At 42.2% G+C, this 16,064-nt stretch overlaps 1 pseudogene; it reads right to left on the reverse strand.

Annotated features, from left to right (window-relative positions):
- Positions 1–8,845: 8,845 nt before the first annotated feature.
- Positions 8,846–15,792, reverse strand: LOC111965268 (opsin-5-like; annotated as a pseudogene).
- Positions 15,793–16,064: the final 272 nt, after the last annotated feature.

The raw sequence follows: 16,064 nt of genomic DNA on the forward strand, positions 1-16,064 counted from the left end.
CTTCCCGGGTGGTGAACGCAATGGCCACCCCTGTGCTAGTCCCCCCGCTCCAGTAGCTTATCCCCAAAATGGCGTCCAACAGCTCCTCCTTTCCACCATATTCCCCAAGGSATATSTCCAACCTCTGCTCATATGTGTACTGCACTAGCGCCACGTGTCCATGGTGGAGATGTCGAACGTCGACGTAACATTGGCGACAAACTTGAGTAGGGTGGCGAAGTGGACGGTGCCCATACTGCAGGAGCCATCCAATAGGAAGATGAGGTCATGGGCATTTGAGGCAGGTGGCGCTACACACCAGGCGGGGCATGGAACACGCGTTCCATCAGGGGCCGTACGGGGGAGAGTAAGGAGAACCAACTGGCAAAGGGCAGGGAGAAGAAGACGCCGGCCCCACACACCACCTGAGGAAGGGAGAAGAGATGAAGGAGAAGACGAAGGAGGTTGTCAATGTGTTTAACTGATGTTTCAAATCATGAACTTAAAGATTCTTCATCAAAAAGATTGGAAAATTGTCCAATACACAATGACGACACAACAGTGGTAGGCCTGATCACCGACAACGATGAGACAGCCTATAGAGACGAGGTCAGAGACCTGGCCGTGTGGTTCCAGGACAACAACCTCTCCGTCAACATGATCAAGACAAAGGAGATGATTGTGGACTACAGGAAAAGGAGGGCAGAGCACGCCCCGGTTCACATCGASGGGGCTGTAGTGGAGCAGGTCGAGAGTTTCAAGTTCCTTGGTGTCCACATCACCAACAAACTATCATGGTTCAAACACACCAAGAAAGTTGTGAAGAGGGYACGACAACACCTTTTCCCCCTCTGGAGACTGAAAAGATTTGGCATGGGTCCCCAGATCCTCAAAGTTCTACAGCTGCACCATTGAGAGCATCCTGATCGGTTGCATCACGGCCTGGTATGGCAACTGCTCGGCATCCGACCGTAAGGCGCTACAGAGGGTAGTACGTACAGCCCAGTACATCTCTGGGCCAAGCTTCCTGCCATCCAGGACTTATATACTAGGCGTGTCAGAGGAAGGCCCAAACAATTGTCAAAGACYCCAGTCACCTTAGTCATAGACTGTTCTCTCTGTTACCGCACGGCAAGCACTACCAGAGCCAAGTCTTTTCCCTCCCATTTCTCTGTTTAATGCGGCTGCATATCCTGGAGAGGCAACAAAAAAAATTAAACACAGTACTGTGAAGTGATGAGCTTGAAGACAATTCAACTCTCCCGACTTGGTGTCACTCATGGATTTTAATGAGTATATGTGAATTATATGAATTTTAAGTAGATCTACAATACAATTTTATGTACATTTATTTTGATTGTCGTTTTTCAATGTGTTTTTAAGCGATTTCGATGGAGATTCTCATGTGTTTTTTTTTTTTTTTTAAATAGATGCAGATGAAGGAAGTCTCTTTGTTTAGGCTGCTATTTAATCAAAGGTTTCTCGGGGAAGTCAACCATCTTTGTTTCACAAAGTAAACAAAGTTTCGAGGATTACACAAATCTTGAAAGGCATTCTTGCAAAGAGACTTATTGTGTCTAATCCCTGGAAACCCATCCCACCCAAACCATACTATTCATGTTCTTTTTCTAAATTGCAATGAGTGTCAACCTTGCCTGCCTGCCATCCTGTTGCACACAAACTTGATAAAGCCTTGAGGCTTATTTCCATTATCTTTTTACATGTGTATTGTTCCTCTGGCTGGAGCAGCTTTATATTGTCAAATAAGTCATTTAAATTCATGTGTGGCAACTCACCCACATTGGAATGACCCCCTTTTTGGATGATACGCTCTACACAGATCCTTATATTTCTATCTATTTAACTAGGCAAGTCTGTTAAGAACAAATTCTTATTTACATTGACGGCCTACACTGGCCAAACCCGGACGACGCTGGGCCAATTGTGCGCCGCCCTATGGGACTCCAAATCACGGCCGGTTGTGATGCAGCCTGGATTCGAACCAGGGTGTCCGTAGTGACGCCTCAAACACTGAAATGCAGTGTCTGGCAAAAGTGTCCCACTCGGGAGCCAGATTTTAAGAACCCTGGGGTTGAGATTGGCCTTCAGTCCAAACTATCACTGGGAAAAACACACCTGTACTGTATTTGAACCGAGTTAATAATGTCTACCTATAGTAATGAGTCAATTCAAATATGAGGTCTTACATTGCAAGGTGGCTGAGTGTGTTAGACCATGGTGCTGGCAACACCAGGGTATTATTGAAGAAATGGGTCACTGTCAGTGTTGATAGATATATTAACATTTCATTCATTTAGCACACGCCCTTATCCAGAGCGACTGGATGTRTGTACATTTTTCATAATGGTCCCCCGTGGGACTCAAACCSACAACCCTGGCATTGCAAGCGCCATGCTCTACCAACTGARCTACACGGGACCACAGTTCTGTGAGTTGCTTTGTTTGCATGCACGCATGTCCTCATGACCATATCAAATATCTTGTTCGGACATTTCTCTTGTTCTCTTCTAGTTGAGGGGGAAAAGGGATGCAGCGTAGTTACGTCTGACAACATGTATTATCTCTCCTCCCCCTCTCTCCATCATTATCCATCACTCAATCTGTCAAAAATGTCTCTCTCAGGATGTTCATTAAGCATGATGGTGAAGGAGGAGGCCCRGWGTGTGTTCCAAATGGCACACTATTCCCTATGTAGTGCTCTACTATTGACCAGGGCCCATAGGGCTCTGTTTTAAGTCTGTTTGACAGCCCTAAGGGGGGCAGTGCTGTACAGATGACGAGTGGTTTGTAAACTACATGGCAGCATCTCACCTTAGTCCATTTTCAGTTAGCTTTTTTACATTTATTTTTATTTCACCTTTATTTAACCAGGTAGGCTAGTTGAGAACAAGTTCTCATTTACAATTGCGACCTGGCCAAGATAAAGCAAAGCCGTTCAACACGTACAACAACACAGAGTTACAGCTTTGACATGTTGACACCCAATCTAAGCCTAGGAGATGGATGAGTGGCCTAGTGTGCTTCCCAAAAAACACCCTATTCACTACATAGTGCACTTACTTTTGACCAGAGCACATGGTCAAAAGCAGTGCACTAAGGTTATGTAAGGAATAGGGTGCCATTTGGGATGCGTCAGTAGTGCCCATGTGCCAACTAGCACTACCTCTTTCGATCTTTCTTCTGCCCCATCTTACTCTGTTCTTTTCCTGTCCTCCTTTCTCCAACCGCTATAGCAATCGCCCRTTCTGTCCTCTATCCCAGTATTTTGTTTACCTTTCTGCCCATCAGACTCCACTGCTCTTTCTTATACCTCATAAAGGTAATATGTTTATACTGTACTTATAACAGTGGCTAGTTAGATATATCCATTTAGAGTGCAAAATACTGCTTGTAATCAGCACAGTGGGTGGGGGAACAAAGAATATTTTGAGATAGTTAACATTTCTCTCTCTATTTTCCTCTATAGATGCCACTATGACTTATACCTGCAGCCTAATACTGTAGTAATTATGGTGATTGCAGCACTGTAATCGAGTTCAGTTGTGCGAAGCTGGGTATTTCAGTTACCCGTACTGAACGACTCCCATTATGGCTCCGGGCACGCCCACATTGATAACCCGTAACACCGTTTTCTCAACGAGATCATTGCACCCAAGATTGAGCTACAACTGGCTAGGCAGTTGGGCTGCTTTTTAAATTATATGAGCAAAAAAATATTACWTTTTATTTGGAACGGCAAGCCAGACAAAATTAAACGGGCCAATTAAAATAAWGAATGTGAATTTGGAGGGCTGAAATTATTAAATATTAAAGCATTATACCGCTCACTAAAGGCGTCAGTCATACAAAAGTTATACTTAAATCCAAACTTGTTGTCTAGCAGATTAGTAAGAATGTCTCACCCTATGTTCAAGAATGGCTTTTTCCATTTTTTCAGATTTACAACCTCTCACTTTCGGTTCTTTGAAAATGAAATAATTACCAAAATATTTTTAAAACAAGCCATAGAAAGTTGGTTGCAATTTCAGTTTAATCCACCAWTGTCAATGGAATATTTGTGAGTAAACTTGCGTTATACACTTGGAGGTTTTAGGGCCATAATGAACATGTACAATGACTATTTACATGTGTTGKAAATAAATCAAATGTACACATTACTGCTGTTGTCATTGAGTTTTAMGGCGAATTCCACTATAATCATATGCTGTGTGTGAAATATGTTGATTTATAGCCAAGGTAGCAGCGGCGCTTCACCTACAATGCTAAGTATTGTCCCGTGTGGCTCAGTTGGTAGAGCATGGTGCTTGCAACGCGCTTGCAACGCCAGGGTTGTGGGTTCATTCCCCACGGGGGGACCAGGATGAATATGTATGAACTTTCCAATTTGTAAGTCGCTCTGGATAAGAGCGTCTGCTAAATGACTTAAATGTAAAATGTAAGTAACAGCTGGTTACTGTACAACCCTTCAATATCAGCCCAATTTTTCTTCTCTCCAATAGAAGTTAAACAGGTTGATCCCCTGCCTCAAATCCCACTGAACCCCCAACAGATCAGGCTAAATTCAATTCAACCGGCCGCATTCGGTTCAAAGCTCTCTGTGTGTGTGCTCCTGTAATCTGTAATGAATGGTGATGGTAGAGATTAAAAGGGTAATGTGATTTCTTGAAGGACACCTACAGACACAAACAGAGCTGAGGACTGTCCTGTACATCACCACTGCAGAGTTGAAAGCGGTTTGGAACCTCTTCAGTTGAACCTACATGTGGGCACAGTTGGAGAAAGAACACGTCACGACGACTCACGACGCCAGTGATGTAATATCCCCAAAGAAACAATCTTCATTTAACCGTCTAGACTAGTAAACTGTTTGTTGTAGACACTACAGCATGCTCTAATATCAGGCTAAAGAATCCCCGAAGACCTGAGGAGGACTGAAGTCTGCTTTCATTCTATTGAATTGTGGCATAAAGTCTATGCAGGTTTACGTACATTGTGTGTGTACACGATTGGAAGGTTTTGAAGAATTGCAGTAATGACCACTCTTATTTACCAATCACAGAAAGCAGGAACAGTCTCGTGGGTCAACAGGGTGGGCTGTTTTGACAGGGTTCAAATTACAGAGGTGGCCAGTTGTGTGGCCACACCCATAAGCATTGATATGAATATGGGCACCTCATGATCGTTACAAAATAATATACAGTATATCACAAAAGTGAGTACACCCCTCACATTTGTATAAATATATGAGTATATCTTTTCATGTGACAACACTGAAGAAATGACACTTTGCTACAATGTAAATAGTGAGTGTACAGCTTGTATAACAGTGTAAATTTGCTGTCCCCTCAAAATGACTCAACACACAGCCACAGCCATTGGCTCTAAACCGCTGGCAACAAAAGTGAGTACACCCCTAAGTGAAAATGTCCACGTTGTGATCAAGGCACTGTTGGGAATGAGACCCTGGCCTCAATGGGTTTTCCCTGAATAAATAAAGAAGAATAACAACAAAAATAGGCGTACCACATYATTCCTTTGTCAAAGTAAAGACGTATGAGTTCATGTTTTTCTGTCTGTCAAGACATGTAGACCTGTATCTTTTTCATAAGAAGAGCTATTCAAGCAGATCACGCTGGAAATCCCCATGTTGAGTTCACCAGATTCAAAAGCACACTGGAATGTTTACTTTATCCAATGAGTTAACACAGGCCTAACAGCAGCCTTATTATATGGGGGTGTTCCTTTAAAAAGGAAAAACAGGAAAAGCACTAACAGTCGGCTATGCTTTCACAGGGCAGCTCAAGTCCACACTTGTCTTACGAGACCTTGATCGTGACTCTCAGTTCCATTTCATTACACATAAGAGTCATTGGACGAAGGCGTCTCCTGTACGGGGGAGTTTTGCTTGCGGTAAAGTTTTGGAAGCTTAAGGACCTTAATCTTTCATATCTGCGAGAAATAATCAAAAGAATGATACATTGACACCCACCTTTATAGGGTTAGAGTTAGTGTTCCCACACGGCCATACTGAATATACTGTACATGTTACAGCGCGTGATTACGGAAGACAGGCGGAATTAGCTATCTAGCATGCACCAAACACCTGCGTAACGCAAAGAGGCCGCCAGAAACGTTTTGTCACTGAAAAATACTATCGGCTGCAACTGTGATAAAGCCAGGTTAAAACAGTGTACAGTTGCTGTTTATTTTGCATTTATATGTGATATGAAAGTAAAGGGTTTTATGTTTCTAGAACCGTACCTCAATTTAAAACCGATTCACGTTTAGATGGAGTATTTGGCTGTTTTGGCTGCCAGAACCTACCTCTGAAGATATCATACACTGAACAAAAATATAAACGCAACATGTAAAGTGTTGGTTCCATGAGTTGAATAAAATATCCTAATATCCTAGTATCCTAATGTTGAGCACAAATTTGTTTGCATCCCTGTTACTGAGCATTTCTCCCTTGCCAAGATAATTCACCTGACAGGTGTGGCATATAAATAAGATTATTAAACAGCATGATAATTACACAGGTGCGCCTTGGGCTGGGGACAATAAAAGGCCGCTCTAAAAAGTTTTGTCACACATCACAATGCCACAGATGTCTCAAGTTTTGAGGGTGCGTGCAATTGGCATGCTGACTGCAGGAATATCCACCAGAGCTATTGCAAGAGAATTGAATGCCTCAAACATTGTTTTAGAGAAATTGGCAGTCTGTCCAACCAGCCTCACAACTGCAAACCACGTGTATAGCATCGTGTGGGCGAGCGGTTTGCTGATGTCAACATTGTGAACAGAGTGCCCCATGGTAGCGATGGGGTTATGGTATGGGCAGGCATAAGCTACGGACAACAAACACAATCGCATTTTATTTTTATTTTTTATTATTTTTTTAATTTTACCCCCTTTTCTCCCCAATTTTCGTGGTGTCCAATCGCTAGTAATTACTATCTTGTCTCATCGCTACAACTCCCGTACGGGCTCTGGAGAGACGAAGGTCGAAAGCCATGCGTCCTCCGAAGCACAACCCAACCAAGCCGCACTGCTTCTTAACACAGCGCGCCTCCAACCAGGAAGCCAGCCGCACCAATGTGTCGGAGGAAACACCGTGCACCTGGCCCCCTTGGTTAGCGCGCACTGCGCCCGGCCCGCCACAGGAGTCGCTGGAGCGCGATGAGACAAGGATATCCCTACCGGCCAAACCCTCCCCAACCCGGACGACGCTAGGCCAATTGTGCGTCGCCCCACTGACCTCCCGGTCGCGGCCGGCTGCGACAGAGCCTGGGTGCGAACCCAGAGACTCTGGTGGCGCAGCTAGCGCTGCGATGCAGTGCCCTAGACCACTGCGCCACCCGGGAGGCACAATCGCATTTTATTGATGAAAATTTGAATGCACAGAGATACCGGGATGAGATCTTGAGGTCCATTGTCGTGCCATTCATCTGCCGCCATCACCACATGCTTCAGTGTACACGGCCCCATGTTGCGAGGATCTGTACACAATTCCTGGAAGCTGAACATTTCCCAGTTCCAGACATGTCACCCATTGAGCATGTTTGGGATGCTCTGGATCGACGTGTACGACAGTGTGTTCCAGTTCCCGCCAATATCCAGCAACGTCGCACAGCCATTGAAGAGGTGTGGGACAACATTCAACAGGCCACAATCAACAGCCTGATCAACTCTATGCGAAGGAGATGTGTCGCATGAGGCAAATGGTGGTCACACCAGATACTGACTGGTTTTCTGATCCACACCCCTACCTTTTTTTAACGTATCTGTGACCAACAGATGCGAATGTGTATTCCCAGTCATGAGAAATCGATAGATTAGGGCCTAATGAATTTATTTCAATTGACTGATTTCCTTATGTGAACTGTAACTCAGTAAAATCGTAGAAATGTGTTGTATGTAGCATTCATATTCTAGTTCAGTGTACTAGGTCCTTGGACCTTAAGGAGTAACGGTAGGCTCCTTAAAGGAAAATACAGAAATCATCCCGTATGACGCATCATGAAATAAGCTGAGGGAAGCATGAAGATAAAGAAGACATAAATCAAATCTGCCAGCCTGTTGTCCTGTGGGTCATCGAAGACCCTTTCAACGTATTTTTTTTCTTTCTCCCTCTTTCCAACGTCCGAGTTGATTTAGACTACTTATTAAAGCAGCCTACAACTTCACCATCGGCACAATCAACCTTGCAGTCAGTCGCCTTTGATAGTAGATTGTGCATGTGGAATGGATTGTTTCGTGCCAAACCCACAGGTGGCCAACATGTGAGCATATTGCAGGGTCTTGAGAAGTATCTGCTTTTTGTTTTGTATTAATACAGCTCTCTTGCGTATTGTAGGTTATACTTGTAGCCTATCAAGGATGAATGCACTTTCATTCGCTTCAACTGTTCCTTATGGTACATGTCCGACCTGAGGTAAAGTTGGTTTGTGTGGAGTTCCTTGGGGAACAGATGAATCATTTTTTCACTGGACGAAAACAAGTCTACCCATGAAGACACGCCTGCCTCACTCAAGTAAAGTTATCATTAGAACTGGTATGTCGCCTATGTGTGAGCTGAGCATCTCAGAGCATTTTCATAAGAGACACACTTACACTTCTGTAATGTCTTCTTCTATATTTGCTAATGGGGTTGAGTTATTATGTTGGACAGGAATTTATTTTAAAAGAGTGACAATATGAGTATTGATATTGCAAGCATCTTTCAACTTGTTCCCTTTGAATAGAAACAGTTTAATTCACAAGTATAAACACAATTCATTAAGAAAATAACAAACTGTATCAACAGGTATACATACTTACACAAATCAAATACAAAATAGCTATCCTTAACATTATCCCCTAAAATTCAAGGAGCCACCTTTCAAGTAAATGCCCATGTGTTTTTTAAATAAAAAGGTAACACCAAAAAAAACGGATTGTTCTTAGAGTCTGTCACATTCCCACTCTGGCCCATCAGACAGATGGGGCACCTCGATAAGGGGCACCTCGATAAAGTACATCTCCTTGTTGGCGGGGGGAGTACAGGGGGAGCTCCCCACTCCCGAATCTGGGCTTGGGGCAGCCTTAGTCGCCGTGAGCGGATACGGATTTCCAGGGGCATACTTCATCTCCTTCATCTCCTTCTGGTGATGAGGAGGTGCTTTGAGTCCATTGCCTCTTCCGGGGCCCTGGTGAGCCTCGCCTTTCGGCTTAAAACGCTTGAGCTTGACCGTGTCCTTGCCATCGCCGGTGCAAGGCAGCAAGGTGGCGACGTCCTTGCGGAACTTGGAGCTGAGGCCGAAGTAGATGAGCGGGTTGTAGAAGCTGGCCGACTTGGCGAAGAGGCGGGTGAAGATGCTGGTGAGGCTGGGTACGTGGAAGCCACAGGCCGACCACATGGAGACCACGGCGTACGGCGACCACGCCAGGATGAATGCTGTGCAGATGACAATGGATACCTGGGAGAATGACCTACGTTAGGTTGCCCGTTAAATCATAGCCCTTCCTTTAAAGCTTGGTCTATATGTAGTATTATTTGTACATGTGTTGTTTTCTGGATTCTGACACAAGCTCACTCTAATATATCTACTCTGGATTGTTTATTGGACTCTGTCATTTCTTGATTTCTTTTTGTATTCTATTTGCAAGACATTCTACTGCACTATTGGAGCTAGTAAACGTAAGCATTTCGTTGCACCTGCTGCAATTCCTGCAAATCTGTGTATGTGACCAATATACGTTGATTTGATTTGAATCCTACTCACAATGGTGACGTCCCTTTCAATCTTCCTCTGCCTGTCCGTCAGGTCTCCCTCAGCGGCCATGGCGTTGCCTCTCTTCACTGTGTTGATGATGGACACGTAGGTGAAGAGCATGACCAGCACGGGGACCAAGAAGCAGAAGATGAGGATGGAGATGATGTAGGACTTGTAGACGGTGGAGTAGTTGGCTTTGGCCCAGTCGATTTCACACGTTCCATAACCACGATCTAAAAGAAGGAGGAGTTTGAGATAGACCATTGTTTTTCACCTTCATGTGTTTGTGTGTTGGCATTTAAAAAATATTTGTTCAGGTGAAGATAGTTTAAAATGTAAGAATTTCCTCTATTTTGGCACTTCGAAAAGTCAGGGTAAGTGTGAAAAAAGGTCCATATATGTCAAAATGTGGTCAGTTCTCGTTTAAAGATTGTCTTCTGCTAATATTTTAGATAGCAACTTGCTTTAGTGGTATTATTTTTTTGTCGTCATTGTGCACATACAAATCTTGAAAATGTTGGCCGCAACCAGAATGTTACAAGAACCTAACACAAGTAAGTGCCCCTGTATCAAATAGTATGTCACATGATTACTAGCCATGTTTATCTCACCTGTGTAACTCCCCAGCCCAGAAGGGGCGCTGCTGACCAGAACACAGCCCCAGACCAGATGAATATTGCACATGCCTATGGTTGTGTTGGTTATGCAGTGAGCTAGGTAAAGGAAAAAAGTTGATAGTTAAAGAAAGTTTCCCACAACATTATGTCTGACCAGAACATCTAGCCTATAGGGGGCATTTTTCTGGAATTATTGAGATGAAGATTAAAGGTTAAGGTTGTGTCACAGTGCCTTACCTTGACTCGGATGGCATCCCTTGATGTATCTTGTGACACTGATGACAGTCAAAGTATTGATGCTGCTGAGGCCAAAGACCAAGGTGAAGAAGCCGTCCACCTGGGAAAGACCAACAATACTGTTAGTGATGCTTAGAGGGAAGAAACGTGCAGGGAAGAAAATCTCAAAAGCAAATACAGTAGAAAAAAAACGACATCCACTGTTCTTGCAGAAGTTGAAGGACTCCAATCACTCAGAAGATCAAGTTGAAAAACAAGTATCCTGCTGCTGAATACTTGTTTGGGTTCACGTACTTAACAAATCCATCATTAACCAATTACTGATTTTGTGTGAATAGGGCTCCTCTCTACTTTTGCCAACTCCTTTTCTTGGTTGTTCAGTTTTCAGTTCACCCTGATGGACATTTATACAGCCCGAACACAGAAGAGCTGATCTAGCTACATTGAATGGAGTTAAAGATCGGTCCATCACAGCTATGGTCAGCAGTGGTGAGTATGTCTGATCAAGATCGACAGCTTCTACCGAATGAACTTCTCTTCCTAGTAGAGACAGAACCAAATGTACTTTGACTGATCGGATTACTTAATCTAATCTAATATATTTACATCCAAGCCCCTTCACTTTGGCTTACGGTCAGATACACTTTGGAGGACAATGCAAAGTCTATTGGAGGAAAAACCTTGGACCATGATGTAAAAAACACCTGGTGGGGTGCTTCGAGCAACATAGTATTTTCTGCAAATGGGGTTTCTCCGTAATTGGAAACAGACCAGGGTTCAAATGCTATTTCAAATATCTCAATTCCTTTTACATATATTCAATGTAAGTATTCAGATATCGTTTATTTGAAAAGGCAAGTAGTTGAATATTTTAATGTATTTGGAAATACACTTGTAAAGTACTTGAAAATACTCTCAATTAAAATTAATTTGGTAGATTTGGTTTTTACAAAGAACTGTTCAAATACTTAAATAAAAGTACTTGTTTTGGGCTGTGTATCTAAAAAAAACTAAAATACACAGAAAAAAGTATTTTAAATACCAGATACTCAAATACACATGTATTTGAACCCAGGTCTGGTTGGAAAGTAGTTACATGTCAGAGTTCATGTCCCATCATGCATTTTACTTGCTGCTTGTAAGCGTACCCATTAAGCCCACTTCCATCTTTGGACAAAAAATAAATAAATACATTTCCTGCTGTTTAATGTTTCAACCAATTCATCTGATTGTCTTAGAATAAAACATGTTATGGAAATAACAATCAGATGTTTTATTATTAAGTTATTGACAGTTATGTGTAAGTTCCTACTAGTGGTCCATTTCAAAGCTTCAAAAAAACTTTGGTGTGGAGGWGACTCAGATAATCACTTTTTTTAAACATTTTCTGTACCTTTTCAGATAAGTGATCACACTTCATGTAAAATTAAGAGATGAATGTGTTGATATATGCACAAGATAGTATACTAAAAATAGGTATTAATGCCTATTTCTTGCCAATTGAAAAGATGGGTTTTTCATACTAGCGGTCGTACCACGTGTCAGTCAATACAGTAGCAACATAACTTGGCGAACCACAACAATATAATAGATCTTAAGCAATCACAGCTCACATTTTATTATGCATTGTGTCTTATTTTACTGTTAAATTAACCTTGCATTGTTATACATGGATGCCTTTTTTTGTCAATTTGACATTTATCTCAGGTGGGCTTAAAGGGTACAGTAGCACAAAAAACACTCGCTCTATACAGAATGTAAATGAAAATAATATTGTTCAATATGATCAATACTAACATCACATAATATTGTAGTCTATAGTGTATATTTATACCCCAAACCATTGGTTTCCAAATATTTTATGTTTGAACTTTGCTATTCTGTCTTCTTTTTTTTTACCCATAAATCCCTGTTGTTCCAATTAAGTCCAGTAGCCCGGTTTGCATTGAAACACATGGAGATTGTGTGATGATATCACTAAAATTCAAAGAACCTGAGCATAAATGTTTTTTCTTCACATTTATTTTCATTAAAATACTCAAATTACATTTATGCTTCTATCCATTGTGTGTTTACCAACATTAAAAACAATTAAGAACATGTAAAAGCCTGTACTCTCATCAAGACGTTTGGAGTGGACAGGTAGTCATTGATGCAGAGAGAGAAGAATAAGATCAGGGTTCAAGGATATCAGGGATGGAAGACCTACAAGTAGTGGACAAAAATGGAAACAAATGAGGGACAAGAAGATGACTATTGGATGACTACTTGTGCAGTTAGAGCCAGGCGCATTAGTCATATTTATCACACCAGCCTTCGCTTTGGCTCTCCCTCCTCTCCAGCTCAGGCGTTCGGCGTCGSCGGCCTTCTAGCTGCTGCCGAACCTGCTGCTGGCAAACGCTCTTCACTCATCAACCCCAGACTTGTCTCTTCATCATTACACACACCTGGTTCCAATCCCCACTCTGTCACTGTATATATACTCCCTCTGTCATATGTCTGTCGGTCATTGTATATGTTGCTTGTTTTCGTGAGAGGAATCTACTATTTCCTGAGTACTTTATTATTTTGGGGTTTCGTCCCGCTTTTATCTATGGTGCTTTAATAAATTCAGTAGTTCTAAACCTGTGACTGCCTCCTGCCTACTCCTCTCCACACTTGTGACAATGTTGTTGTCCCTCATTCATCCAGGTGTTTCTATTCCGGGGTTCACCACATGAACCTTTGTAATACAACAGTAGAGAGGGAGATTTTAAACTGAACTAACGAAGAAGAATAAGACTACACCAAATGTGAACCAGCTTTCAGATAATTCATTACTAGTTGTTTGTGTTATGTGCTTTGTGCATGGCGTCTTATCCATAGAGGGACAGTGAAGGTGCATGTTTTTGTTCTAACCAAGCAGTAACACTGATTCAACTTATCAAGTCTTGGTTGAAGTCTATGACTAGTTGATTAGTCAAATCAGGTATGTACTGGTTGGCATGAACAAAAGCCTGGGCCCGCATTGTTCTCTGCGGATACGATTGGACACCCACTTTAATGAGTGCTACTTCCATGATGAATAGTAATATCAGTTGATTTTAAGAACTTTAGGGGTGATTACTATAATTTAAGTTTACATAAGATATGTCAGTTTGTACGTTTTCAGCATTAGGAAATGTATTTAAATTGATTATTTAAGAGGTGGGCTTTTTGGGACACCCATGGGCTTAAAAGGTAGATTCRGTACCCAACCTCTTTCAATTTTYGCCTAAAATGACATACCCAAATCTAACTGCCTGTAGCTCAGGACCTGAAGCAAGGATATGCATATTCTTGATACCATTTGAAAGGAAACACTTTGAAGTTTATGGAAATGTGAAATTAATGTAGGAGAATATAACACATTAGATCTGGTAAAAGATAAGACAAAGAAAAAACAACCGTTTTTCTGTATTKTTTTGTACCATCTTTGAAATGCAAGAGAAAGGCCATAATGTATTATTCCAGCCCACGCGCAATTTAGATCAGCCCACGCGCATCTCTCAGTGACATCACCTTCCAGGAGACCTGAACTACTAAAGTCGTGTCCAATCATGTYATGTTTTATGGGATAGCGGTAATGTCTGTGTCTTGTGAGTATTGCTGTGACTGAGTGTATAGTATCAGATCCTGCAGTAGGATGACACATGCAACACATTACCATTCACATACAAGACAAATTTGAAGCCTCTCAATTCTCAAAACAACTTTTCTCCCTCCAACCAGATATCCTCATTGCCTACCTGGCATGTCCAGATGGAGTTAACCAGATATCCGCTGTCCCGGAACACATTGAAGATCTCCAGGATCCCCCGGGAGTAGCCGAAGACGGAAATACTGGCGTCGGAGATGGCCAGGTTAAAGGTCAGATAGTCCGTGGGCTGCAGTGACACACGCTGCTTGTACAGGACGAAGATCACGATACTGTTGCCGAACCACGACATCCAACCTGACGAGGAAAAAACCCATTGACATACTAACTGATTGGCTTTATATAGCTCTTTTCCAGACGCTAAAAGCGCTACATAGATGGAAACTCACCCCATCTATCACCAGTGTGTCCCACACTACCTATTGAGCAAAGGCCTTGTCAGTTTTGTGAAATGTCATGGAATTGTAGTCACACCATACAAAATGCGGGTCATAAAGCAGCATGAAGCATTGAGGTGACAAAGTGCCTCATCTGTGATTTTAACCTACTGACCTTCTCTTCAGACACTACATATTYAAATACCAAAATGAGCATAAACCTTCCTTCATTCAATTTCCTTTAGAGCTAATAGTAGGTGCACTGAGTAGCCTACCTATACTGTAAATAAAATTACAGTCGCCCTATTGGTTTCAAAAGTCAGGATCAATTTAAATGAATTTGCACCAAATAACAGGTAATTACAAGTCTTTCTGCCCTCTCTTAAAGAAGGTCAGACTGGCTGGCTGCCATCCTTTCTTGATTGACGATTTCCACGGCTTAGACAGGATCTGAATGRCTGCARGATCCACCCCTCTTTACCAGGAGAAGATTTGTCCTGGTCTACTTATAGCACCAAATCCACTAACCGTTGCCCGTACACTACACTGACAGTAGCAGTAGTATAACAACTGCAATACCAAAGGTGTCTGGTATTGGTGATTTGTATTCTGCAGTGCAATCSAACTCTTCATCCAATTGTTGWATMTTGCGATGCCAAAATATGGTCGAGTAAAAATGAACAAGCTAAATGTAGGCTACACTCTGAATATTTTATTTTGACAATTGGTAAAAAGTACTGTCATTCATCTTACCTTAAGGTTTAGGTAATACAATATAAATTATGAAGTGGTAAGCAAGCCATTAGTGACATATTTCCAGATTGTTTTGCCATGAAAGCTAAACTAAAGCAAGTCTTTGCATCATAAAAGCAAAGCTGCCTTTTAAAAACGAAATGACATTCCAACTACATGAGCAAGTTCTCCCACCTAGCACCAGCAGGTATATTCCTATAATGGTCTCCCCTTGATCCGAGAAAGGTGGGTCTTTATTCGACATGGTAAAATTGTTATTCCTCCATGGAATGTTAGCCACTTGAAAAGCATTATTGACTGACATTTTGTTGTCCGAACGTTCCAGCTGCCGAGACATACACGGAGCTGCGCAGCTCTCCGCTTGCAAAGACACAAAGGTGCGTCCTCTGAGAAAACACTTGACCGGCTCCTCTTTCTCTAAATCCAGTCTAATATTATTAGTCGGCGCACAGTGTGTTGTCTGAGAGGGATGACGTGTACTTCGCTAATCCCMATTATGCTCTGAGGTTGATACCCTGCGGGGGGGGGGAATCAGTTGAGGATTCTGATTTGAGCTATGTTGTTTTGTCCACGAGGAAATTGATTTGCAACTAAGGAAGCGTCAGTGTGTTATTGTATTTGGGTGAAGTTGTAGGCTAAGCACAAGTTG

This window comes from Salvelinus sp. IW2-2015, linkage group LG1, assembly GCF_002910315.2.
Source record: "Salvelinus sp. IW2-2015 linkage group LG1, ASM291031v2, whole genome shotgun sequence".
Lineage (NCBI taxonomy): Eukaryota > Metazoa > Chordata > Actinopteri > Salmoniformes > Salmonidae > Salvelinus > Salvelinus sp. IW2-2015.